General features: G+C 45.8%; 1 protein-coding gene across 2 annotated transcripts in view; it reads right to left on the bottom strand.

Annotated features, from left to right (window-relative positions):
• CNKSR1 (connector enhancer of kinase suppressor of Ras 1) overlaps positions 1 to 26,291 on the bottom strand; it is a 415,561-nt gene that overhangs the window by 105,828 nt on the left and 283,442 nt on the right. The gene's annotated exons all lie outside the window — the stretch shown is intronic.

Genomic DNA, 26,291 nt, shown 5'->3' with positions numbered 1-26,291 from the left:
TGGGGGGTCCTGTAGGGTTCACCAACACCCCCCTATTCCTTGCAAGAGTACCTGTGACCCCACCTACACATTAATTCAGATGTTCCTTTTTTCAATTATTATTTTACCAATAGACCCCACTACACACAATACGTTTTGACATCAGCAAAGTGTCTTAAATATTAAATTAATAATCACATAGCATCAAAATGAAAATAACAGTGGGTCATCAAAAGACAATGTTAGGTACAATTTCATTTTTGTGCATAATTGTGAGTCCCCGAGTACTTTTTGCTGGACTCTTGGATTTGTTATCAATTTTCCTGAGGGGTGGAGACGTTTTTCCACACTCGCTCTACCTCTGGGAACCTTTTTCAACCCTTTTGGTTGTATCTTTTGGGAGTTAGGCTTTCCTCCAAGTTTTAAGGCATCTGTAACTTATTATTGCAGCACACAGCAAGTTATGCCCGTTTTTATTGTCTTTGTGATAACTACTGTAGAAGAGGTCCCAAATAAAACCTGCACTCCAGTCGCCCATTTTGAAGTACCAGGAACACTCACACCAAATATGTGACGTATGATGAGCAGATAAATCAGCAGAGAACCTCAGTAGGGCTCTTCCCAGTACCTAGCAGAAGAGCAACACCTACTGAAGTACTGATACCAAGAAAACCATGGATAGTGAGGTATCCTTTAAGGAAACCTTACCAGCAAATGAGACGAAATGAAGATTGCCTAAATACAGTCCCGGAAGAAACCAAAAAGGTCTTAATGGAAGACGAATGGTGATGTCACAAGGACCCGGACTGACGTAGAAGAAATGACAACCCGAGAATGACACCCAGAGACGAAACGCCATGAATAAGGATATTGTGAACCTAAAAGGGGAGAAAAATGTTGAAATACAAAGAAGCTTAAGCTGTAAACAGGATGAAGATATTCAACCAGCTAACACTTGTACATATGCTTGGAACCACAAGAAAGCTAAGAAAACGATGCGGCTTGCAATGCTAAGTAGAAGAATAGTGCGGCAAGCGCCATTATACATAATCACCTCAAACAAAGCAGAGTATTATAAGTGTAATTCCACTTTGCAAACAAAGCAGAATCAACCAAGGTTACTAAAGGCCGAATGAGCAGAGATTTTTATTCAAGCAAAACGAGAAGAGACGGCTGAATCGGACCTTGGCAGATGCAACTCGTGCCAGGAGAGCCGAGGTCATACCAATAGAAGGAACGAACAGTAGCTACATATAATTGAAACTTAAGAACAGAATATCCTGTCTCAGAAAGGTCAAGATAAGGAGGCGTAGGCAGGTGGCAAGCTGAATAAGAATCAAATGCAGGAATTGAGAGAAACTAGACAAATTCACAGTGTGGGAAGCATGTGACCAACCGAGCGAGGAGAAGCACGAGTTCACACCTACACTTGGCATCCGACCAGGCAGAGATATTGGAACTTTCCCAGACAGAAGATGCAGTTTCGTGGCCAACCACAGTAACATAATTGACACTTAGTTGTTGAAGTGATGATTGATTGTAACCTTAATTGGAGAAAGGCCGGGTAACTAGGGGGCACACTGCACCTGGATGACCATTCTGCGTGCTGCTAAGCAAAGTGGAAATGTATGCATCGGGTTGGTGCCAACCCTATCACAATGGACCAAATAATCTAGTGTCCTATAGTTAGTAGAACCAATGGGACGTCATACTTTTAGTGACGTCTACAGTAGTCATCTTTGAAGGAAGGGCTTAGATGCCCACCTCACAGTGTTTACCCAATCCCCTCACTCTGTTACCATATACAGATATAATACCTATATTAAAGTTACCTTTTCCTAATCAATAGAATTGCATATTAACTTTTGAGTGTTATACGTCAATTATGATAAATGCTATGATTTTTATGAAGTTAATTGGTGATGAAGCGAGAAGGACGATCGCATCACTGCTGATTACCATGACGCCCCGTTTTTTGTACTGGTCATTAAACTGACTCCCTTTGCCAAACCATTGAGTTGTCCTTATTGATTGGTGTTGTAATAAATCTGCAGCCCCATCCATCTCAAGGGTGCAGGTATCTCGTCTTAAAGTACTTTCGCAGCAAACCTCAGCTGTATGGGCCAACCGGGGGTCTCCGGAGTACACTGTTTCCAAAAATAGGGGGATACTTTCTATCATACCCAACTTATTTTGTGGAATCAGCACACCACACTTATGTGGAGTGCTGAGGGAACACAATGCATCCCTTTTTCCACTTCTCCTGTAACTTTCTAGTTACAGTGGCATGTTCATCTGAGTGGCAGGGGATATTTTCTACTGACTGATTTTTACACGCAGGCTGGTGTCGCAGCTGCGGTAAAAGACAAATGGGTCACCATTGAACCATTGATCTAAAATGGTGCCTGCTTCTTTTTTTGCCAACTCTTGATGACTTGTCCTTTCTTGAGCCTTCTTCTACCTTCCTGGTTGGGGGCAGTCCCGCTCACTCTTTTATCTTTGCCGGGCTCCCATTGGGAAGCCTACCCGAGGGCGCCAACATGTTTGGGAGGACAGGAAGCTGGGAGTACATGGAAACACAACAGGTCTTTGTCCGTCAGTATGTCGGCTTGAATCCAGTTCGAGGTGCTACTTTTATCAAAAGACCAGCAAGACGTGTACTCTGTGAGCTCCGGGAGAATTTAGCTCTGCGGCCCACCAAATGCATTAAAATCTAGATTTTACCCAAGAACATTTCCCCCATCATTTGCCAATATCATCCGCTTCCCATGTACCGAGCCAAAAGCGAATTTCAATGGCTGAAAGAACAACATGAACTGAGAAGACGTCTCAGCGGTTCTATCTAAGATGGCGCCAGCACCATAGGAGAAGAGAAGTGCCCGAGCTCTGAAGAGAGCCTAGCAGCGATCCTGGCGGCAGCCTTCAGTCGGCAGCGATCGATACATCTGCCTTCAGTGATGGGAAGTCTGATCCCGCAGGCTTAGACACCAGCTCTCTGCCACCGGACCGACTGCCTGGACCTACGGGCATACTAAGGGGCGCTGGGATACTACCTGCTATTCGGAGATGGGCAAAAGTCTCCATGGGCCCGTGAAGGACTTGACGGAAGGGAGAGGCCCAGTCCTGAGTGGCAGCGCGGTGCCCCTTCAGACACCCTCATCTGCAGTAAAACGATGATCCGACCATAATTCAATCACAGGAAATAGAGGTACCTGCTGTTGCAATCCGGTTGAAGAGAGGATATATTCTGGGTTTCTTTGCATCTCTGTATTGGACTGCACGGGTATCACCCGCAGGGTTGTTGTGCTGAGATCCTCAACCCTGGGAGATCCACACTCATTTCACTAGAAGAGTTGCTGTGCGGGGCTTGGTCTAGTGACGTAACATCCACAATCTCGGCTATATTATTCTTCTCATCTAAGTGTGCACACTTAATATTTGGCATAGCGCTTCTGGTGGGTAAGTAGGCTCAACCCTGATTCCTCATGCCAATCACTGCTCTGATAATGTCCGTGAGCACCGGAGATTGATCGGTTGCTCAGAAGTAGTGTCGCTCGGAATTCCTTCGTACTAAGCAAGAATCATAAGGGTTTCTTGCCTTCAGCTGTGCAATCATTATATACCACCCATGTTTATGTTACCAATGCAGTTTTCAATGCCTGAACAAAATGGATGATTACACAAGCACATTATCACTTATAAGGCAGATCAGAATCTCAGTAGTCAGTGCGTGTGGTTCATAGACATAATTTTGAATACAAAATATTCGAAAGTCAAAAAGTCGAAAAAAAAAATGTCGAATTTTTTTTTAATGACGTTTTTTTTTCGAAATGGGGGGGGTTCCCCCCCATCCCCCCTTTTTTTTATTTTTACCTATTTTTTTCACAGAAACTAGAGCCAAAAAAAAAATATCGAAAAAAAAACAATACAACATTTTTTTTTTCGACATTTTTGATTCGACTTTTTTTACTTTCGAAATTATGTTTTCGAAATTATGACTGGACACCAGTGCGTGTGTGTGCACGTGTGCGTGAGCATGTCTCTTAGTCCATGTAAAAACAGCAGAGAGCTGCCCTCCACCTCCACAGCAACGGTCTGTGCATCCCAGCACATAGGTTTCCATTTCACACTTTCCTTACAATAAAGGAAACTGCAGCCGGACAGAAAATGTAAGAATCCCCCATTTCTGTTTTTAGCTTTAATTGGAGGTTTTCATCACTGTCCTTCGAACTACAACTAACCTGTAAATAACAAACACCTCAGGCCTGTGTATGCAATATCATTAATGTATTTCAATTTTTCTTGGGAAGATGTCAGCAACAAATTCCTCAAGATGACTCCAATGAGACTACCACCTGCAATAGGAAAATGTCAGCAGTACCCTACTGTAATATTTTACAGTTCCGCTATGTTGGCAAAAGGCATGTTGCTCTGCCAAAGCCAGTCCAAAGTGTTGAACACACGTCCCTCAGCAGAATACCAGCAGCCACTTTTCAGATTCCTTCATTCTGAACTGTCTACCCGTCATAATTCAATTTCATTAGCTAAGAATACGCTATATGTATACAGGGAAGGATATTTATTTAATACATAGTGCTCTGTGAGTACAAAAGACAGTATTCTGTTGCAATGTAAATTCACATCTTTAAATAAAGCTACTTGCAAAACTAACATATTTAAATGCTTTAAGAATTGGTTTCCAAAACAGAACAAGCTAAACATTGTTTGACTTTGATGAGGAGTGTCAAGTATTGCCCCCACTCCAGTTGCCCCCCTTCTAGTGCCCGGTACTTTCACACCAAAATATGTGATGTATGATGAAGAGATACACCAGCAGAGAGCAGCACATGGGCTCTGCCCAGTACCTATCAGAATAACATCACTTATTGAAGTACTGACACCTAAGAAAACATGGACCGTAAGGTATCCATTGAGAAAGCCATATTCACAGTCGAGACAATATGACAGTTGACAGAAGGGAATACCCGAAGAAGCCAAGAAGATAATGAAGGAAGATGAATGGTGACATCATGAGAAAACAGACTGACACACATACAGAAGATATGACGACCTGAGAATGCCGACAAAAGACGAGAGACTATAGATGAATGGCATCTTGAGCAGCGATGAAGAAGTTGATGCCAAATGAAGAAACTCATGCGACATACATGATGAAGATATTCAGTCAGTTTCAATGTGAACAGATGCAAATAACCGCAAGAAGCAAAGAAATTGTGAAGCTTGCTTATGCTTAATAGTAAATGGACTGCGGCAGGCACCAACATATACAAGTATACACCTCAAAAACACTATGTATCAATACAATTCCACTACATACATGAGCAGAATTGAACAAAAAGTTACTAAAGGCCTCAAAATAGGAGTGTGTTGTAGTAAGAAAATCAAGAATCGGGGCAGCATGAAACCCGGCTGAGGATGATCATGCTAAGAAGCTGAGGGCTTATCTGGCTGGAAAAGGCTGACATTGGGTACAATTAAGGAGAAAAGAACAGAAGATCCTGTTGAGAAAGGTCAAGATAAGCCACAGATGGCAGAGGACTGGTAGAATTAAATCAAATATACGAAAAGACTCAGAGAAAAAGCCAATTACACAGTATTCAGTCACGTGGCAAGGCAGGCTGGAAGAGTGAGACTTTCAAACCTACGCATGGAATCTCCGTCATACCCATACTCCTTAAAAGTTCTCAAGACCACAGAGCAGACTCAAGGCCAAAATACAAAGCAGTAATGGACACATGGCTACTGAAGTGATGATTGATTGTAACATAATTGGTGGGGAGCTGGGGTGAAGGCAAGCTCCTCTGCGCCTGGATGTTCTTTCTGCATGCTGCTAGACGTAGATGGAAAAGTATGAGTGGGGTTGATGCCAACCCAATCATAGAGGACCATGTATTCTAGGGTCCTATAGTGAGTAGAGCCAATGGGATATCATACTTTTAGTGACGTTCATAGATGCCATTTTGAAGGGAGGGCTTAGGTGCCCCACCTGACATTGATTATCCAATTCCCTTTCCCCGTTACCACATACAGATATAGCACCTATGTTAAAGTTACCTTCCTATAACCAATCACGTTGCATGTTAGGTTTTTACGCATTGCCACTTAGAATGATGTCAGCAATGACAAATTATTGCTGTAAATACTGTGTTTTTTCTAAAAGTGAAGGGAGAGAGTGAAGATTGAGTGGTTGCTGATGTTGGTTGTACTCCCCATTTTATGTACTTGTCATTAAACGGACTCCTTTGCCAAACTATTGAGTTGTCATAGTTATTTGATGCATGAGTATGAATCTGCATCCCCATCTATCTCGAGGGTACTGCTACTCATCTTGAAGGGCGGTTTGAGAGATCATCCAGTTCAACTTGTTTCTACAGTACGCCCCTCTGTGTGTATTCTGCATATTTGCCATTTGTGTGGCAAAGAGCATATGTTTTTACAGGGGTTGGGTGATGTTCGTGTCACTCTTAAGGAATAAGTACTTGATCATCTGCTGCAGATTTTGCTGTGCCTGTTCATTGTGAGTGAAACATGTGAGATTGCATCCTATGATGGCCTGTTCTTTGTTTGAGGGAAATTTGCAGTGTCTTTTATGGCACATCCTGTGCCTATTATGTGAGGCAAGCTTGCCCTGTGGAGGGCTAATATTGTTTTGCCCTGTATGAAGAAAGTGTGAATAGCTGTGGCACATGCTGTATCTATGTGAGAGTACCTTCAGCACCTGCTGCCTTTGCTGATCTGTACTGTGTTTGAGAGAAGCATGCTCAGCTGCTGACCGTGCTGTACCAGTTCAATGTGAGGGAAGCACGCACTGCTGGTGCCGATTTGTTCTGTGTTTGTGTTTTTTTGCTGGATACTCCCAAGCCCCCCTTGTGCTCGATCCTTCAGCAAAATATTGGGCCACTTTGAAAAAATGTTCCAGCGCCAGCCCTGCTTGATAGGTGTCATCTGTCCCTCATCAACTTCTTCCCTTTTCCTGTCTCCTCCTCCTACCTCCCCCCTGAACCCTTCGCCACTACCGACGAGTGTACCACATCCCTGTATCCCTCCAAGAAAACCCTTCAAAAGGTGGCAACCAGCTTCACTTGGTTAACCTCAACTCTCTGCTGTTAAATACTCCTCTGACATCTGTAACCTCCTTGAAGACTTTGACCTTGACGTCCTCGCTCTCACTGAGATGTGGTTCACTGCCAGCTCTATCACTGTTTTTCAGGCACTTCTCCCTGAGGGCTACAAGATCCTCGCTAAGCCAAGGCCTAACCATCCTGGAGGCAAAGTGGCACTGATCTTCCCTGAATGGGTCCCTGCTACTATCACACCCACTCAGTCCTACTCTTCCTTCAACTGCCTCATCTGCAGGCTTGGTGTTTCTCCTATCCTCTTGCTGACTCTCACAACCTTCTAAAGGACCCTTGGTCCAGTCTCCCACTTTCTTACTGAGTGGTCGGACCTCTCCACTTCTCTCCTAGCCTCTACCTCCAAGCATCTCTTCCTCTGAGACTTCAATATTCACCAGGACTCTCCTGATGCGGCCACTGCTCTCTTCTGCAGCCTCTGCAACTCTCCTTCCCTCACCATTCTACAATCCGGTCTGAACAACTTAGCCAGACACACCTTGGATGCTCTCATCCCAGCAGACATCCCCATCTGCAACCCTCTCATTGCCCCTTATTACCATGCTCTTCAGTCCTCTCATCTGGATCTCTTGGGTCCCCCAGCTAAGCCTCTGCCCGCACTGCCAGTCTCCTTCTCAGTCATTCGACCGATGGAGCGAGTGCCAGTTGCTGCCTTTCATTCAGTCACCACTTTCATTCCGCCTCCCACCCCAGCCACCGACTCTCACACGGACACAGCCCTTGCCAACCTCTCTAATCTCAAACACCATGGACATCCTTGCCCCCGTCATGAGGATCTTCATGAAGCCTGCCTCCAAGCGCAATACCGGGTATGATTCTGACGTAGCCTCTCTGAAACACAAGTGCAGAGTTGCTGAAAGCAATTAGCTGGCTTCAAGCACATGCACATACTGGCCTGCCACCTGCTCCAACGGCAATACAAACTCTGCATGCGCATGAAAAAGAGGATCCATATTCAAGGCTGCATCTCTGAGGCCACCAACAGCAAGGCTGAACTGTTCAAAATATGCAAGGAACTCACCAATTCTTCTGCAGTCTTAACTTCTACTCTGCCATCCCGGGCCCTCTGCACTGCATTGCCCCCCCACTTCACTACCAAAACCCAGGACATCCTACTCACACTCTCCTCTTCTCCCCTGCCCCCTCACTCCCTCTCAGGCCTCCCTTGGTCTCCCTCTCCCTTTCCACTCCTACTCTTCTCCTTCTCGCCTATAGCACCGGATAAGGTCTCTAAGCAAGTCCTATGACAGTCTCCTCCAAACAAGTGTTCCCCTGCTCCTCCTTAACTATCAAGAACAACATTGCCTACCTTGCTCCAGCCTTGGCCGATTTCTGCAATCACTCCATTGCCACTGGCTCCTTCCATCTGCTCCTCCAGCACTCACTTGTGCACCCTCTCCTTAAAAGGCCTTCTGCCGACCCTTGCTCCACGGCTAACTACCGCTTCATTTCCATTAACGCCTTCCTGTAAAAACTCTTGGCGAATTTGGTCATCTTCCAAACTGATCCACCACACTGAATCGGTTAGTCGTCTCCACAACCACCAGTCTGGCTTCAGAGCTGCCAGAGGCACGGAACCTGCTCTCCTGAACCCTTGTGAAGACTTGCTCTCAAATCTCGATTCCACTCTCCCTCCTTTCTCATTCCTCTCAATCTTTCCTCTGTCTTTGACACGGTCAATCATGCCACCCTTATGAATAGGCTCTGTGATACCCTTGGCATCACGGACCTGACACTGGACCTCCTTCCTATCTGACCAACCTGCCCAGGTTCAACTGGGCCCTATCCTCTCCTCCCCCACACTCTCCAACTGCAGCATCCCCTAGGGCTCTAAACTTCGCTGTGGCTCTTCAACATCTACCTTACCCCTCTGGCCCACCTGATCTCCACCTTCTCTTCCAGTGTTATGAGGATGACATGCAGCTCTCCTTCAAGCTTCCCTCCACTTCCTCCTCTTCTTCCTCTCTCCCACTGCTATTCAGGCATGGTGCACTGTGAACGATCTCTGCCTTAATGCCAGTAGGACTGAGATCCTAATGATTGGGGCTCCTGCTCCCCCTTATCCCCTACTCTGACTGCCCTCCATGGTGCCCCCTCCCCTTACCGTGTTGTGAGACTAAAAACGGTCATCTTTGACTCTCTCTTCTTTTCTCCTCACATCACAGACCTTGCCAAGAAGGCCCACTTTCAGCTGCACCTCCTCAGAGGCATTCTTTGTCACCTTCCCCCTGAAGATATATGTCTCCAGAGCTCTGGTCCTCCCTAAGCTGGACAACTGCAACAACCTCTCCCTAAATCTACCTTTATCCTTCCTTCGCTCCCTTCAACTAATCCAGAATAGGACTAAAAGATTAATTCTTGGCCTCAAACCCATGGACCGCATCTCTCCAGTTGTAAAATCCCTCCACTGGCTCCTGGTGCCTGCATGGATCAAGTTGAAGACCCTCTGCATCATCCACAAGGCTTTCTGAGGCCTGGGACCCCACTACACCCAACTCACTCTCCCTAAATACCTAAATACCTCCCTGCTAGAGTCCATCAGTCTTCTAGCTCCAGCTCCCTGCAGATCAAGCCATTTTCCAAGAAGAGAGTGGGGGATAGATCTCTCTTCGGCAGGATCCTCCCTCTGGAAAGGACTCCCTGCTGCTCTAGGGGCTTGAGCAGGCTCAGTTCCAGAAGCTTCTCAAGACCCTCCTTTTTTCTTCTTCCTTCCCTCTCCCCCCCTCCCCAGCTAATGCCTACTTCTGACTGGCTGCCTGGCCCATCCTGAGTCCTGCAAAGCACCATGCCCTCCTCGTCAAGTTTACCCCAGCACCCAGGTCTCCCTTACTTCCCCCACCCCCAACCTGCACTTTCCCTTTCGGGGGGAGAGGGGGAGTACTGCTGATGCTTTTGTGGGAGTACACCAAAACATCACAGGTACCTGTCCTCCAGTATGTCTGCTTGAATCAAGTTCTGAATGTGGCATGACTGCTGACTGGTTGGGTTCCTGCATAAAGGTGAGGGTCCTGGAGCAGAACAAGAGAGTCGACCCATGGAATCAAGAATCTGAGTAAGAAGGGCATCTGCTGCCACCTCCAAAGACCGCTGCTGCTCCAACCTCCTCTTCTGATCAACAGGGAAGATCCAGGCCGGATAACTTCCTCCCCAGGACTGGTGAGCCTGACCAGACTCGAGACAACCTGCATTTTGAGCCATCCCTGGAAGAGCTGCAACCATCCTGGGCTGGAATTTCCCAATACCCTGGGACCTGGACCCATTTTCTGTACATCATCTCCTGAAGTGCGGTTTTGGCTGGAACTTTGTGGGTATCCTGCTGGGCCTACAGTGACTAACACTCTGATACGCCTCCCCTTCCAAGCCGGGAGGCGAGAAACAGAGAGAAGTCTGCTGTGTGACAACGGTCGCTGAACCAAAGCCTGTGTCGAGTCCCAATGAGCCAGTATCATGAAGATCGTCTGCTGGGTGTCCTATTGCAAGAATCTGGCTATCTGCTCCCACCAAAAGTTCCTTCTTCACCCTCCAGACCAAGAATGCGAACAGGAGCTGTTGTTGCCTCATATGGGGACACGTCGTTGACACATTCTTCTTTCTTCATGAAAAGGTACGCTTGCGCTCATAGGTACTAACCTGGGTGCTTGCTCTGTTGAATCAGAATTCTCCTGAGCTTTCTGAGACACTTTGGGGTGGAGAACCCAACTGTGCTCTTCCAGGCCAAACATTTTACTTACTTGCAACGTTGAAGATTGCTTCTAATTTGACGGTATCTGTCTTCCTTTGTTCTGACGCCCACAGGCCCTGGTCACCCAGTGTCCCAACTGATTTGAGACTCCAGATAGGGCTGGACTTTATAAAGTGTAAGCTTCATAAAAGTTACTTACCAGTATCTGTGTTGCATTACATGCATGTTGGTTAAAGAATTGATTAGCTCCTCTGACTACTTACACATATTCATCTAAAGTTTACTATTACCTCAAGTATTGCTTAAATGTTTTACTGTAGGAATGTGAATAAGCTTACTTACGTAGGATTTTAATATTGTGTTAGTTGCCCTAATATTTATTATAAATAACCATATTTTTATACAACTACAGTGTATAGTGTATTCTTGACTATAGGTATATCCCAAGTTCTTTGTACTTCCCTACAGCCCTTCTCCCCCCTAGCCCAAGCCTGGCTGCGCGTCCATTGCTACCAAAACTTTTGGGTAGTTCAGGAAATGGACCCCAGCGATTGTAGCAGATGTTAGTCATGCAGTGGATGGTAACTTATTAGTGTCTGGACCAGTGGATACAGAGAACAAGGTAACTGGTTTGGTTGGAAATTCATAGGTCAACGCTTTCTGCTGATGAGAAAACTTAGAGTTTCTCATAATTGTTTAGAATTGCCCAACTGCATAGATGGAATACAGGCTCATATTTTTATGATGGCAATTGTCCAAATGGGAAAATGGCCAACAGAGCTTGAGAAAGAGGCTTGTTGAAGACTATGTGGCCCTTGGCGGTGGTGGTCTCTGGTGTTCTGTATCAGTATGATCTGTTTTTGTATGTCTTTAAGGGGGCCCTTATGACAGATTTTGCTTTTTGAAACTTTCCTTCTATTGATATCAATGGAACCCCCAACTATTTGCTGTCTTGAACCCAGACCTGATTTTCGATGTTAAAGCTTTTTGCTTTCCTTACCTTCCTCAACGGACCATGTTTGTGGGCACTCATAGGACCGTAAGGTTACCACATAGATGCCAACTTTTCACAGTGGGATTGAAAGTGCCATTCATTGCTCCACACTCATAGTCCATACTCCAAAGATTTGCATAGTTTCTATAGCTTTGCCCACATCAATAAAAAGGACAAAGTGCGCTGTAAATCCACGAAATTCAGGACAATTCCATTAGAATTAGAGACAAGCACAGCTCCCTTTCATTTACCTTATTGTAATAGTGTTTTATAGCATAGATAACTGTATTTTCTCCAATAGTGGTGATACTTAGTTGTGATTTGTGATTAGTTTGACAAACAGCATTTAATCTTATTTGCATCACTCAGCTAAAGTGTGCACTGCATTGTACTTTGGAGTTACCCTTTTAACAGGTAATTAGATGTGATGGGATTGCACTCAAATGCTTTGTGGCCTTAGGCAAAACTGTTCTGAGAACGTGTTCACTAGCAGTGCCTTTGTCTGACAAATGGAACGATCAGTAATTCATTTATGTAGTGATGGGGCAAACAATATGGACTTACAATTAACACAATTTTATATCAGTGCATGATTTGTTTCCAGAAATTATGATTTTTGGAACCCAGCCCCAGCAATAACTTGTGCGCCTGACTAAGTAATTGTTTTTTTTTTTTTAGAGAGATGTACACTTCTGGGCTGTGACATCGGCTAGCCTTAGGAGGTCACATGAGGTCAAAGCTCTGTCACTGGCAGAAGCAGACCTCATTAAAGCCATTGTATGGAGATGAAACGTTTGCTTTCATCACTTTAGTAAATGATGACCTCTCCTGCTCACGCCACAAGTGTTTGTTGTGTTTTTCTGGGTAAAACCCACAAGTCGAGGGTCAGTTGACAGCTGTATTACTAGTGCAGTGGGGATTCTGTCCTCTTTGTGAGATTCCTATTCTGCTTTACTCTAGCACACATCACCTTACAATGAAATGCTGGAGAGGTACTCTCCATCCCTTGTTGCTTTTTTCTTTTGTTATATCTTTGGTACTTTTTGTATGTGTCCAGGATGGGTTTCTGGCAGCAGATAAAATTCAACCATTTTGTTTATTTACTCATGTGCACTTGTATGCTTTACTGCTCAATGCCATTTTGAATACATTACACTCAAAATGGCCATACCACACATTTCTCTCCCTGTTCTTTGGCCATCTTTCACTTTGCGTTCTAGCCCGCTCAGGCAAGAAAATGCCACAAATTGCATGCATTTCCACTGGCCCTGACTTGGAGTTCTCGGGCAAAGTGGAGGTGTATGAATTCTGGCCGGTGTGGGGTGTGACGTCTTGTCCCGATCCACATTCCAGGACGGGATGTCTGTTGCAGGAGGCTGTCCATCGCTGTACAGCACTTGCCAATTTGAATGGTGCAGATCCTTACCATTGGTGTGCTGGGGCTGCACCAAATCTGAATTTGGAATAGGAGTCGTCGTGCTCCTCAGGTGACTAGCTGCAGCAAAGACCACGAAAATGAGGAGCATCATGCTCAAGACCAAAAGACTGCTGCTCAGGATGACCATCATTGTACACAGCCAAGTCCTAGTGAAGCTATATGCCTCTTGCAATGATTTGAGAAGACCCTTGAAGAGGAGGAGCCACGTACCCCCACTCCAACTACCCCACCTACATTACTTGAAACATATGAACCAAAGTATGTGACGTATACTGAACAGCTAAACCAGCAAAGAGAAGAGCATGGACTCTGCAGTACCCATAAAATACCTATACCTGAGAGAATATGGGAGGTAAAGTACCCATTGAGGAAACCATACCTGCATCCAAGACAATAGGATGGCCATTTGAACGAGATTCCTGAAGATGCAGAGAAATTAAAAGGCAAAGATGACTGGTGACATCATACAAAGTTGAATCAACACCCATATAAAGGATAACCAGACCAGAGAGGCAGACGATTCGTAAAGCACAAGAAAGTACCAAGGATAAGTGACATCTTGGGATCAAGATGACAAGACTTATGCCACAGACCTGATGAAGATACTTACTTAGTTTAAACGTGTACAGACGCAATGAAACGCAAGCAGCAAAGCAATCATGAAGCTAGCCACATGCTTTTAAATGGATCAGACCGCAGCAGGCGCCAACATATACATATATACCACTATAGACATTTGGACTAAGAAAGGATGGATGTTTCCGCTGCATATATAAGCAGTACGGAACAAAACAGAAGGCCTCATTTCAGTGTCGCAGTCAAGAAAAGCAATTGAATTAAACAGAATAAAAGTTCAGCTAAGGAGTTTACTTAGCCAAGAAAGCCAAGGTCTTATCAAACTGGAATTGGCTGACATTTGATACAGTTAATGTGAAAGAACAGAAGCTCCTGTTCAGAGCGGTCAAGAAAAAACAAAGACGTCAGACGACTATTGAAAATAAAATACATAAAAAGGCTCAATTTCATGGTGTCCAGTCATGTGATAGAAGGAAATTGGAAGAATAAGGTGATCACACCTACACACAGAAGCCGGCTAGTGCCCATACTCCTTCAAATTTCTCAGAGAACAGTACAAACTTAAGGCCAACTTTAAAGCACTAATTCACCATTTAGGTGATGATGGATGATATTTTAATTGGTCGGAAACTGGTGCTAAAACGAGCTCACCGCACCTGGTTGTTCAGTCTGCATGCTGCTCACATAGGTGGAAAAGTACTGACGGGGGTTAGAAGCCAACCAATTGTAGGGGACCACGTAGTTGGGGGTCCTATAGTGTGTGTAGCCAATGGGACATCGTACATTTAGTGACGTTCATAGCGGCCATTTTTGGGGAGGGCTTAGGTGCCCCACCTGATGTTAACTATCCAATTACCTCTTTTCTTTACTCTATACAGATATGGAACCTATGCTTAATTATTCACTTACAACCAATCCCACCTCCCGATAGGTTTTTGTAGTTTGCCACGTAGGATGACATTGTTAATGACGCAGGTCAAAACGTCGATGATGACCAATCATGGGTATAAAACCCAATTTTTCATGAAGTAAGGAGAGTCAGAGTATCGAGCGATTGCTGATGTTCATTGTACTCCCTGTTTTAGATACTTGACATTAAAACAGACAAACTTTAACAAACTACTTAAAGGGCTGTTTGGGAACACCCAGCTCACCCTCGTCTCTGCTCCAACCCTTGGACTGGTGCAACCAACCAGCTTCATCCAACTCATCTCCAGTGCATCGGCCAGTCAGTTGGAGCTTGGGTCTCTGCAGATCGACTACTGGCCAAAGATCGTCCCTCGTGCTGCGCCCTGCATATAGAGGGGCCTTTCTAGAGCAGTGACTGGTACATTTACTCACCATTTGGCTTTACAAAAACCTATTCTGTGACTTAAGACTTCTGACTCCTCAACAGGTGTCCATGTGGCACACCACTCTTTTGCCTACGGGTCTGTTAGGGAAGGTCTGCTTAAGTTAAAGGGAGTTATAGGTAGTGTGAATCAACTTATGGGGCAACAGTGGTCCAGGGATGAATATAGGCTTCTAAAACATCAAACAGCCCCACACCTCTAGTACACCAGAAGGGATCTGAACAGATTGGAAACACAATTTTTAAACCTCCTTGTCCAATTTTGGTAATGTGGACAGACCAGCAGGCTGATCTCCGCAAGGTTGTGGATGGTTGGTTAGTTGCCACACAGTGAAAATACAATTATTACCCAATGATAAAAAGGACTATCCAGTCAAGATTGTATAAAAATATCTACTTTATGGAGCGCTGTTGCGCACATCGAATATGGCTGCCTAAGGGGAGAGCTCCGGCTCAAAGCAACCCTTTTCTCCAATAAATCCTTTCATCGCCGCTCCAGAAGTAAAAAGAAGGAAAAATCAGGTATCGGAGGTCTGCAGGCACATTCCCACGAACAACTACATATATCTGTGGCTGGACTGGCGAGATATCGCCACCGAAGCTTTAAGCGGCTGGGAGGCCTCTGCACGGCTGCCCGGCGGCTCCACGAGGACATCAGATTCAAGCTGTGCTGGGAGGAGGGGCGCAATGTTGCCCGGAGCGTCTGAGGACCAGAGGGGAAGCTGTGGCCGCCTCACCCCGGAGCGGCATCGATACCATCGCCAGCCACCCCTCGAGTCCTGCAACGGGAGACGCGGGCAGGAGAGGACAGAGGTAGAGAAAACAGCCAGAGGCTGCGTGCCGCACCCGCCGGGCGTGCGGCTGGAGGTGCTGAGGCTTCAGCACGGGGCCTGTCCCGTATCTACACCTACACGCGGCGGGCACGCACGGCTCCGCGGTGTGGGGCGGGCTGGAGCTGCGGGTGCACGGGGATAGTGGACGCCGACCCCCCACGCCAAGTAAGTGAGGCGGGACCCGGGGGGGTGCCCCTGACACCATCACACGGGGACAATTCAAATATAAAAAAAAAAAAAATTTTTTTTTTTTTTTTTAAAAGCCAGTGGAAGATGAATGACCCACAGCAGGAGTCACTGCGGGGGGGGGGGGGTAGTAGAGATCCCCTGGAAGCACAACAAGCTAAACCCGGATCGCCTCCCGCGGTGTCAACTACCGGGTTAATATAAGCCCTCAAGTTCGAAACAACTCCCCACAATCCTAACACGTCCTGAATAACGGGCACAAACAAGCAGCCCCCGCAGGCAAGACTCCATCTATCCTAAGAAGGCTACTAGGCACCTTGATGAGGCACTAATCCAAATAGACTTGGGAATAAACCTGGGGGGGATCTGATTGCTAATGAAGTGGCAGTCTTACTCCCGGTACACATGCAAACATCTGGAGCGGGGATGTGCGTAAGGGGAAATACCCCCCCCCCTGGCTTCCCCTGTGCGACATCACATTGGTGGTGCTACGTGGGAGAACACAGTCCACCCTTAAATTGTAAGCTACGACACATGGGCCGCAGCGAGAAGAGGGGCATGAGAGGGGAAAAAGACCGGCCCAATGGATACCTTCACCAGTTCGCAACAGCACGGGTCGGCCAGGGGGGCGCCACAGGCACCAGATAGACAGGAGCGAGATCCGCTAGATCGCCTGGCAACACTGATGCAGAATGGCTTCATGGCGGTGAATGTAAAGTTGGACGATATAGTGGCGACAATCTGATCCCTGAAAGCATGAGTCGAGAAATAAAGTGCACGCATATCGGAAGCAGAAAACAGGATATGCACAAACGAGGATGTGATCTCACAACATAGTCGTGACATAGCCCAACTCAAAATGGAATCGAGATTTCGGAGAAATAACATCCGAATTGTCCGAATTGTCGGAGTCTCGGAAACCTTTGGTAAGGGACCCATGGAAAGAGAGGTCGAAAATCTGTTAAGACATGTTAGGAGCTGACTCCTTTTCGGAACACTTTCTAATTGAGAGAGCCCACCGTACCCTAGCACCACCTCCGAAGCCAGGGGCTCCCCCCGCACCATAATCGCACATCTCCTTAACTACATTGAAAGAGATACCATACTTCGATTATCCTGAGAGAAGGGAACCTTACATTATGAGCAAAACAGAATCCACATATACCCAGACTTCTCGGCCAATATACAAACACAAAGAAGGTCCTAAGAAATGGTTAAAAAACAACTGCGAATGCGCAACGTACCATATGCCCTCATCTTCCCGGCAAAAATGAGACTACAACATGGGGAAGAGCTCACTTCTTCGAAAACCCCACAGAAGCTATGGCGTATGTGGAAGCCTCTATCCCGTTGCCTCCCGGACATCAAGTGATCGACCAAAATGTGAGACGGCATCTGGTAGATGAGAGACGGGACCCTACAGTTTGAAAAAGCATGCCACTTACCTGCCGCCACAAGAATAAAGCTACATTAGCATGGGCGGCCTGAACAAAGACTTACGGTTAATCGAGCCGTGAGCCTCCACCTGGGGCTAGCCAGGTGGAAACAACAGACGACCCTCAGGAAAGTTCCACCAGGTTAAGGAAATGAAAATTGAAGGGCAGCATCGTCAAGTTGGGGGAGATGCTGTGGGTGGGGGGCCAACATGTTACAAGATGTTTAGCTCTGTTGAGCTATGTGGGAATAGGGATGGGTGGGTTGAGGTCCTAGGGTACAGTTGGAGGGGTCCTACAAGTTAAAAATTCTGGTCGCGCCGCCGCACATGAAACACCTCAGAGAGTCAGCAAAACAAGAGACACACTGAATATTTGCAGATATGGCACACACTAGTGCGACGGCTCAAGGGCTGAAACTAAAACCTCTCACATGGAATGTCCGGGGACTGAACAATCGCGCTAAGTTGAGCAAGGTGGGAGCATATGTCACCAGACACCACCCCCAGGTGATCATGTTACAAGAAACACATGCACTTCAAAGAGTTAACACTGAGCTCTTGAGAGGGTGGGGGCAGCACATATTCTACACTGAATACTCTTCACAGGCAAGAGGAGTACTCACCCTAATCCACTCCTTCGTTGGTTTTCCGATTTGTGAAAAGTAAAATTGACTCTCAGGGTCGCTATTTCATAGTGCGGGGCAGCATTGCTGGGGAAGAACTAATATTGGTGAATACCTATGGACAAAACATGGATGACCCTGATTTTTATACAAATGTGGTTCATGAGATGTTCCTCTCTGGGGGCGAGCAGATATTGTGGGGAGGGGACTTTAATACCATCTTGGATATTACTTTAGACCGCTCCACCTCTAAACACAGAAACCCCACAAGAACATCCGTTATCTTACAACACATCCTGTTGCAACTAACAATGGTGGATGCCTGGATGACACTACATCCGCATACCAGATAGTACTCGTTCTACTCCTCAGTGCATGACACCGAGTCTCGCATAGATTACTGGCTGGTATCCGCTTCTCTTATGAACCAAATTGATCATTGTGAAATATTTCCCCTCACCCTATCAGATCACTCCCCCATCCTTTTAGATATGACATTAGGAAATATGAAACCTCCGGTCAGGAGATGGAGGATGCCACCTGACATCCTCAAGGACCCAGCAGTAGCAGATGCGTTACATACATAGGTAGAATTCTTCTTTGAAACCAACAAGGGCTCAGTCGATAAATATGCTACCCTGTGGGAGACCTTTAAGATATGGGTTAGGGGGATCCTGATTTCTAAATCCACAGGGCTGTTGCGGTCTGTCAGGGTGGAGCTGGCGGAAGTGGAGAAACGATTGGGGGAACTAGAAACGAGATATACAACCACACATGAAGACAGCACCCTGGCAGATATTAACAGTAACCTAAAAGAGTTTAATAAACTAGCTACTAGGGAACTACTATATATGGCAACTCCGATCAGAGAATGCCGATATGGCGAAGGGAACAGGGCAGGTCAAACCCTGGCCAACCTGTTGAAGGCTGAGAGACATCATATACCGATTTCCAGCATAATGGGGGGGAATGAGACAGTCACCACGAGTGAGGAAGGCATAAATAGAGAATTTACCCATTCTTACTCAGAATTATATGATAACCATGACCTAAAATCAGCTACTGCCACCAGGGATTATTTGGACAAAATTACACTCCCGACATTATCTATGGAGAATACATTACTGTTAGACTAGCCCCTAACAATTGATGAGATAGAGGAAGCAATTAAATCATTAGCCAATGGGAAAGCACCCAGCTCGGACAGACTGGGAGCCGAGTTATATAAGGAGCTTCACTTAGAGTTGGCCCCAATATTGCTGTCTGTGTGGGAGGAGGCCATGGAGTTTGGAACTCTTCCTACATCTATGAGAGAAGCCATAATAACGGTGCTCCTGAAGCCAAGGCGTCCACCGAACGAGATGTCCCTACTTTCAAAAATGCGTAAGGCTATTATATACCAACCCGGGTGCCAGGGTACTTACAAACCGCATCATGTCTGAATGGTTTGGACTGGGAAGGGGTACAAGACAGGGTTGCCCATTCTCTCCCATACTGTTTGCCCTTAGGATGTAACCGGTCGCCGCAGCTATTAGGGAACACCAAGGACAGAGAGGTATAAAGATGTCTGGCCTGACCCAGTCAATATCATATACACAGATGACACTCTATTGTATATCCGAGAGCCGGACGTGCACCTGGAGCCAGCAATAGGAACCATATACGAGTTTGCAGAATACTCAGGATATAGACCCAACTGTTCCAAATCCGAAATCTTCCCCCCAACTCCTGCCACTAGGTGCCCGAGCAACACACAAGGTTTACAGTGGTCTCCTACTAAAATAAGATACCTGGGTATTATTGTGTCGGGAGACAGGACATTCCTGTAATCTGATAACCATGACTCACTATTAAATACGATTTCCACCAAACTCCGTCTATGGGCTAAGCTCCCCATTTCGCTTGCCGAACGGGTGGCTTTATTGAAAATGGTTATTCTACCAAAGCTATTGTATATATTTACTAATATCCCGTTGTGGCCTGGTAAACAGTTCTTCTCAGATCTATGGTTGGTGAGTTTGTCTGGTGCGGGGGGGGTGGCCAGAATGTAATGGGGGAAAATGGTGGAACCCTACAATAATGATGGCATCGCTGCCCCAGACTTCGAATTATAATACCTGGTGGCACGGGCCCAGTTTGTTAGACATGGGTACGATGACCAGGACACTTCACCACACATGTTTAGAGAAACACGCAGCGCGCCCAACCGACTTGAGGTCCGTCATCTTTAAGGACAAACACAAAGATGAATGCCTATTTGATCCAGTCAGTGCAACAGTACACGCATGGTCCAAGATATACCGTAAGCTCGGATTGGAAACACCATATTATTTGGAGGCCCCGTTCTGGAACTTCCCTGACATAGCACCCTCATACAATCTAGATGTACAGAAGACACGGGACCCGGAAGGAGAATTTAAAATCAAAGACATTTTCCCCAACGGTAGATTTATAACACTGGAAGGGTTCAAAATAGGGATGGGGAAGAGACCAGTTGAAGATTCTACAATTTCACAGAATGAGAATGGCCTTCAAGGTGGCCTTCAAGATGGCCACTCTTCCCAGACGAGCCCCCACCGCACCCATGTCTCATGGTCTTGTCCACACGGTCGGAAACTAGTGTCTCTGGACTATACACGGCTATACAGGTTAACACTCTGTCGGTAAACACTGGGAAACAGACCTGGGTATCGCCATAACAGACGAATCTTGGGCGAGATACTGTGAACGGACCAAGAGGGAGCAGGCCTCCGGTTGATTCAATTTAAGGTTTTGAACAAGTTACATTATACCCCCCAAAAAATTGCGAAATTTACACAAAATTGCCCCGGTAGGTGCCAAAAGTGCGGGACTGAACAAGCTGACTCATTTCACATGTATTGGAGTTGCCCACATTTATACGGATTCTGGGGGGAGGTAGCGGAGATCCTGGAAGAGGTCACACAGATTCCGGCGGACCTTACGCCACAGAAATACCTATTCGGGGATATAGGCAAGAGCTCTGAGGTGACCAGAAGGCTCTTCAACATTGCATGTGCAGTGGCCAAGAAATGCATTCTGCAGAAGTGGAAGAGTGCACAGGCACCACACGTAAACCACTTCCTTAAAGAGCTAATGTATGTGAATAGATGTGAGGAACAATATGTGATGTCACTCCCCAATACGAGTAAACCAAAGGACATTTGGGCCCCATTCAGAGCGTATCTTTGTGAATTGGGTTTGGCCAATAGCAGCCCAACAGGGCCCATAAATACGTCAGATCTGTAAATACCGTATACTTTTTTATGAACCTGAACTGAATGTCTCTGTTGTAGATATAAATGACATATCGTGCTGCTGCAATGTTGTGTACCACAATCAATAAATCAAGTTTTTTAAAAAATATATCTACTTGATTATTTAACAGACAGTTCTCTCAGACTACAAAATACAACCCACCATGTAAAAGAATGCAGAGGAAAGACAGTTTCAAGAAGGAAAAGGGATGCACTCGATACTGACAGGAGGGAAGTTGGTAAAGTAATCAATCTTAACTGTTTAAGGTTATTTGGTTTCAGCACCAAGGGAGCAATTGGTCGTGAATGTCACTAGGGGCCTTCGGAGAAGGACCAGTGGGACAGAAACACAATGTACCTGGTGCATGGGATGTTCTTGATGCTCGACAGGGTCGAGTCGATTCCAGGACGCGTGCAGCTCCAGCAACAGAGTTCAAGACAGGCGACAGGTGGCAGGCAGTTCGGCAAGCGAGGCTGGACGTATGGCTGCAGGCTGGCCTACACGGTTGCTAGGGTCAAGAACCATTATCTCTGTGCTGGTTGGCGAATGTGGAATGCAGGTCGAGGCATCTCAGACGGCTTTAATGACTGCAGCATGACAACAGTCAGTGGTGCAGCTGGTCGCAGTTCGACTGCCTTAAAAATTTCCTTAAAAGATGGACGCTGGTTGATGCTTGTGGTGGCACTCCTCCTAGCTTCTTTGCTGGGCTTGCGTCGTCCTTTAAGGCAGACGGCTCAAAGCTGAGGAGAGTGTTTGCAGGCAAGAAACTTGTCCTTTTGTTTGGTTCAGAGACTCTCTGGCACTTCCCACCTAGGAAGCTTGCTTGCAGAGCCTAGCAGGGCACATTGTGTGCTGCATGGGTACCGGTTCTGGAGCTGCTATAGGGTCCTCTGGATTTAGTATCTCCCTCTGTTCCCTGGAGATGTTTAGGGGAGGGACATTGCTTCCCTCTTGGAAATCCTGGCCTTCCTTCACTGGAGGAAGCTATTAGGCAGACTGTACCTTCAGCCAGGGTCCAACCAAGGTCTTCTTGTTACTCCTTGAGAACTCTTCACATGATCTTCTGAGAAAGGGGTTCTTCCCTCTTTTAATTCCCAATGGGTCCCAGTGATTGGTGCAGCCTAAGCCTACCTTAATGAACCAATCCTGGGTCCCAACCAACAATATTTTGTTATGCGTGAGGTCATAACCAGAGCGCTTGGCAACAGGAAAGGTAAAGGGGTGAAACCATGTTCTAAGTGCCATCCATTTTCCTGTCTGTTGTAGACCAAAGGGTCTCTCTGGTTAATTGAGCTCTTTGTGGTTCCTGATCAAAGCGCAGGTCTCCTTTGAAGTTATGGTAAGAAAAGACTGGCTTCATGAAATCACATGCTACTTCTCTCTGAAAGGGGGTCCCCCTGCAGGGTTTGCCTACTGTAAACAGTTGCCCCAGACATGGCTTTCACTGTCTTTCATATTAAGGGGTGTGAGCTGACTTCAGTTGACACAGATGCATATCAAAAAGGTGTTGGGTTTCCTGCCCCTTGCTAGTTCTGTTACCAGGCCTCTTCGATGGCCAGCCTCAATTTACTTTCATCATTATGCGCTGCCACCACACAGAACTGACAGTGAACAGGGCGGATCCATGACACCTTTCATAATTAATTAGGCTGGCTATGGCAGAAGGCAGGTGTTGCCTTCCTCCTTTCTGAAATGCTTTGATGTACCTGTGGCGGTCACATTCCAGCTGAACATGACGGGAGAACTGCACATTTAGGCCGTCTCCTCCCAGAGTACACTTGACTATGTGTTTGTTGTGCAGCCTGCATAGGGAAATATGTGCAGATTTGGCCCCCACATTTTCCAGAGGTGTATCTCACAACATTCCATTTCATTAGAACATTTCAAAAAATATGTTTATAAGGGGTTTTATTGATACTTTACAGTTAGATTACCTTCTTAGAGATAGAAAGACCTGATAAATTAATATTGTTGTACGTCTGAATTGCATGTCATACTTGAGTGTTCTGTGTATGGCTGGCTCTACTATTACACCACCCAGATAGCTCCTCAGGCCCACCTTAGAGTTAAGATGGACTTCCGAAATTAACAATGGGGGTAGATTTTGTGAACCCAACCTATTATGTGAAAAGGAAAGACACTGAAGTATAGCCAAAACCAATCAAGGTAGGAAGCAGAGTGTAAAGGTTTAGACTCAGGAGGGATTTGAGAGTGATTTAAGGGTACAATGAGACACACACACAGAACGCTCCAATAATTCTAGTTGGACAGAGAAGTGCAAACATATACAGTGATTTATTATGCCTTTAAAATAAACACTAAGCAATGAACCATTCATTTATTATGCCACCATTTATATCAAACACACAAATTCACAATTAGGGGTTCTAAATAGTACTCGTACTTTTACCTTAAAGACAGTGGTGCAACAGTAAGCAAAAAAATAAGTAATACTTTCAATAACTGTATGGGATAAAGTAAGGGAAGATGTAGAAAAACAGTTGGTTTGTTCTGGAGGAGAGGAAATCACCGACGGGCTCATAGGTCAGCGCTCACCCTCTAGAACTTCTAAGACAAGATAGCTGCACCATGTGAGGAAGGGGGTGCAGGATTCACTTACTCCAACACGACTCAATAATGAAGACTCAGTAAGTTGGCAAAGGGAAGTCCGTTTAATGATAATTACATCAAACAGAGAAACAAATGAAAATCAGCAGCATTGCGATCACCTGTCTCGCTCCGACTTCCTCGAACTTCAGTTGAACAGTCCTTGTTATAGGCTAATCTCGTCATCACTGACGTCTAATTCTATAACAAATCATCATGCAATATAATTGGTTAGGAAAGGTAACTTAAGTATAGGTGTTATATCTGTATTTGATAATAGGGCATGCGGATTAGATAACTCTTATCGGGTGGGCGTCTACGCCCATCCCTCTACATCACGCGTGATAGACGTCACTACATATACAACGTCCTATTGGTTACAGTATCTATAGGACTCCAGATAACTTGGTCCATTGTGATTGGGCAGGTCACACCCATAGACATAAATTTCCACTTTTAATTAGCAGCATGCAGAATGGACACCCCTGTACCCGGTGTCCCAAGTTTCACCCTGCCTCCCTTCCATCAATCAATGTTTTAGGACGATGTGTCAATTAGTTGGCTAAGGATGGCCTCGAAACTGTAGTCTCTTATCGGGAAAAGTTATGGCATCCTCGGGTTCTGGATGGCATCAGGCGATGGTACTTCTGTGGGATGTTTTTACCCATGCATCCAAGCCCTACCATAAAACTGTGCAGTACTGGCATGGAAAACATCATGATGGCCAGAACTCCCCAGAGAGTGCACAAGGAAAACATGAAGAATAGGCTGCCACTCATTTTTGCCTATGTTGTGAGCACAGGAGGGCACTGCCTAAAACCACCATTGGGCTACACACACAGTAGCCTGAAACCATTGGGAATGGCAATGCTGATTGCCAAAAAGCAACTCAGAACTGTGGGGAATTAATTTTCTTAATCCCAAAAATGGTTGCAATACCGGTACTCACCACTATCAGAAAGCCGGCGTTTTAAAACCACCAGACTTTTGTGTAAAACTGAACAGAGGAACCCAAACCAGACCAAGGAAAGACTTGCTAAGAGGTGGATACAATGTAAAACTATATCCTGAAATGACTTGAAGGAAGTAATTATTTAATGTATAGGTAAAAATTGTAAGTTTTATTTAAACTGGGAACTAAAGTGACATTTAGCTGAATTCTGCCTGACAACTACCCCCGACAGGAGAAACCTGCTTAGCCACTCTTCCCAGGCCTAGCTGCATCCTGCTTCCCCACCAAAAGGAGTTGCCTTTACTTCAGAACTTAAAACAAGGGCCTAAACCCACAAACTGAGAACTCTTCTCAGCAGGCCTCAGCATCCTTAATATCATTTGCAAACTATTCCACAGCCGGGCGAGCTGTCTGAATTCTTTGCCAAGAACCTTTGCCAGTACCCAGAAAGCAGTGTTACATCCAGAATCCACTTGATCCGGACCGGAAAGCAGAGCAATATCCAGAACCAGAGGCCGCTGTATCCAGAGAGGCTAGACCAGTAGAGCAGAGCTGACACAGACCGCTGTGAGCAGAACCAGAGATCCGGATCGCTGTGAGCAGAACTGGTGCCTGATTGACCCGCCGAGCAGGCAGAACCACCGCCGGACGTGTTGACCAGATCCGTGACGAGTATTTCAAATTTATATTGTGAGTACCTAGCAGAACTGTGCAGAACCAATCTCTTAGTTAAAATAATCTAATTCAAGCTATTTTAGCCTAAGTAGAACTGCCTCCTAGAAATCATGTCATCTGTCATTTTTAAAGCTGCACAACTGTCACCTGTCAATTCTGCAGCGGCAAGCTGTCACCTTTCATTTTGAGTTTTACTTTAAATCCAAAAATCTACCTTTATTAAATCGTCCGTATCTCTGGAACCATTTGGGCTAGGAACGAAATTGTTGGGTGTCCTGACCCACGTTTGAGATATCATGCTGCAACATTTGGTGCTGTGGGCGTAGAAAATCCAAGATGGCCAAAAAGCCCACAAGTGCGCCAGAATCCAGGAGAACCACGCAGTTTGTGCGCACATCAAAATGGTTACCTCACTTGCCACCCACCAGTGTAAAGAAAGATCTTTGCTAACAAAATCCACTGTTACTGATGTCAAAAAGTTGCTGAAATCGTGGCTCACCGGACCACTTTAAAGATTCAACCCTTTTGTG

Source organism: Ambystoma mexicanum, chromosome 11, assembly GCF_040938575.1.
Source record: "Ambystoma mexicanum isolate Mex_15411 chromosome 11, UKY_AmexF1_1, whole genome shotgun sequence".
In the NCBI taxonomy this organism is placed as follows: Eukaryota; Metazoa; Chordata; class Amphibia; order Caudata; family Ambystomatidae; genus Ambystoma; species Ambystoma mexicanum.
Note: the sequence above shows the minus strand (reverse complement) of the source record. Positions and strands in the feature narration are given on the sequence as shown.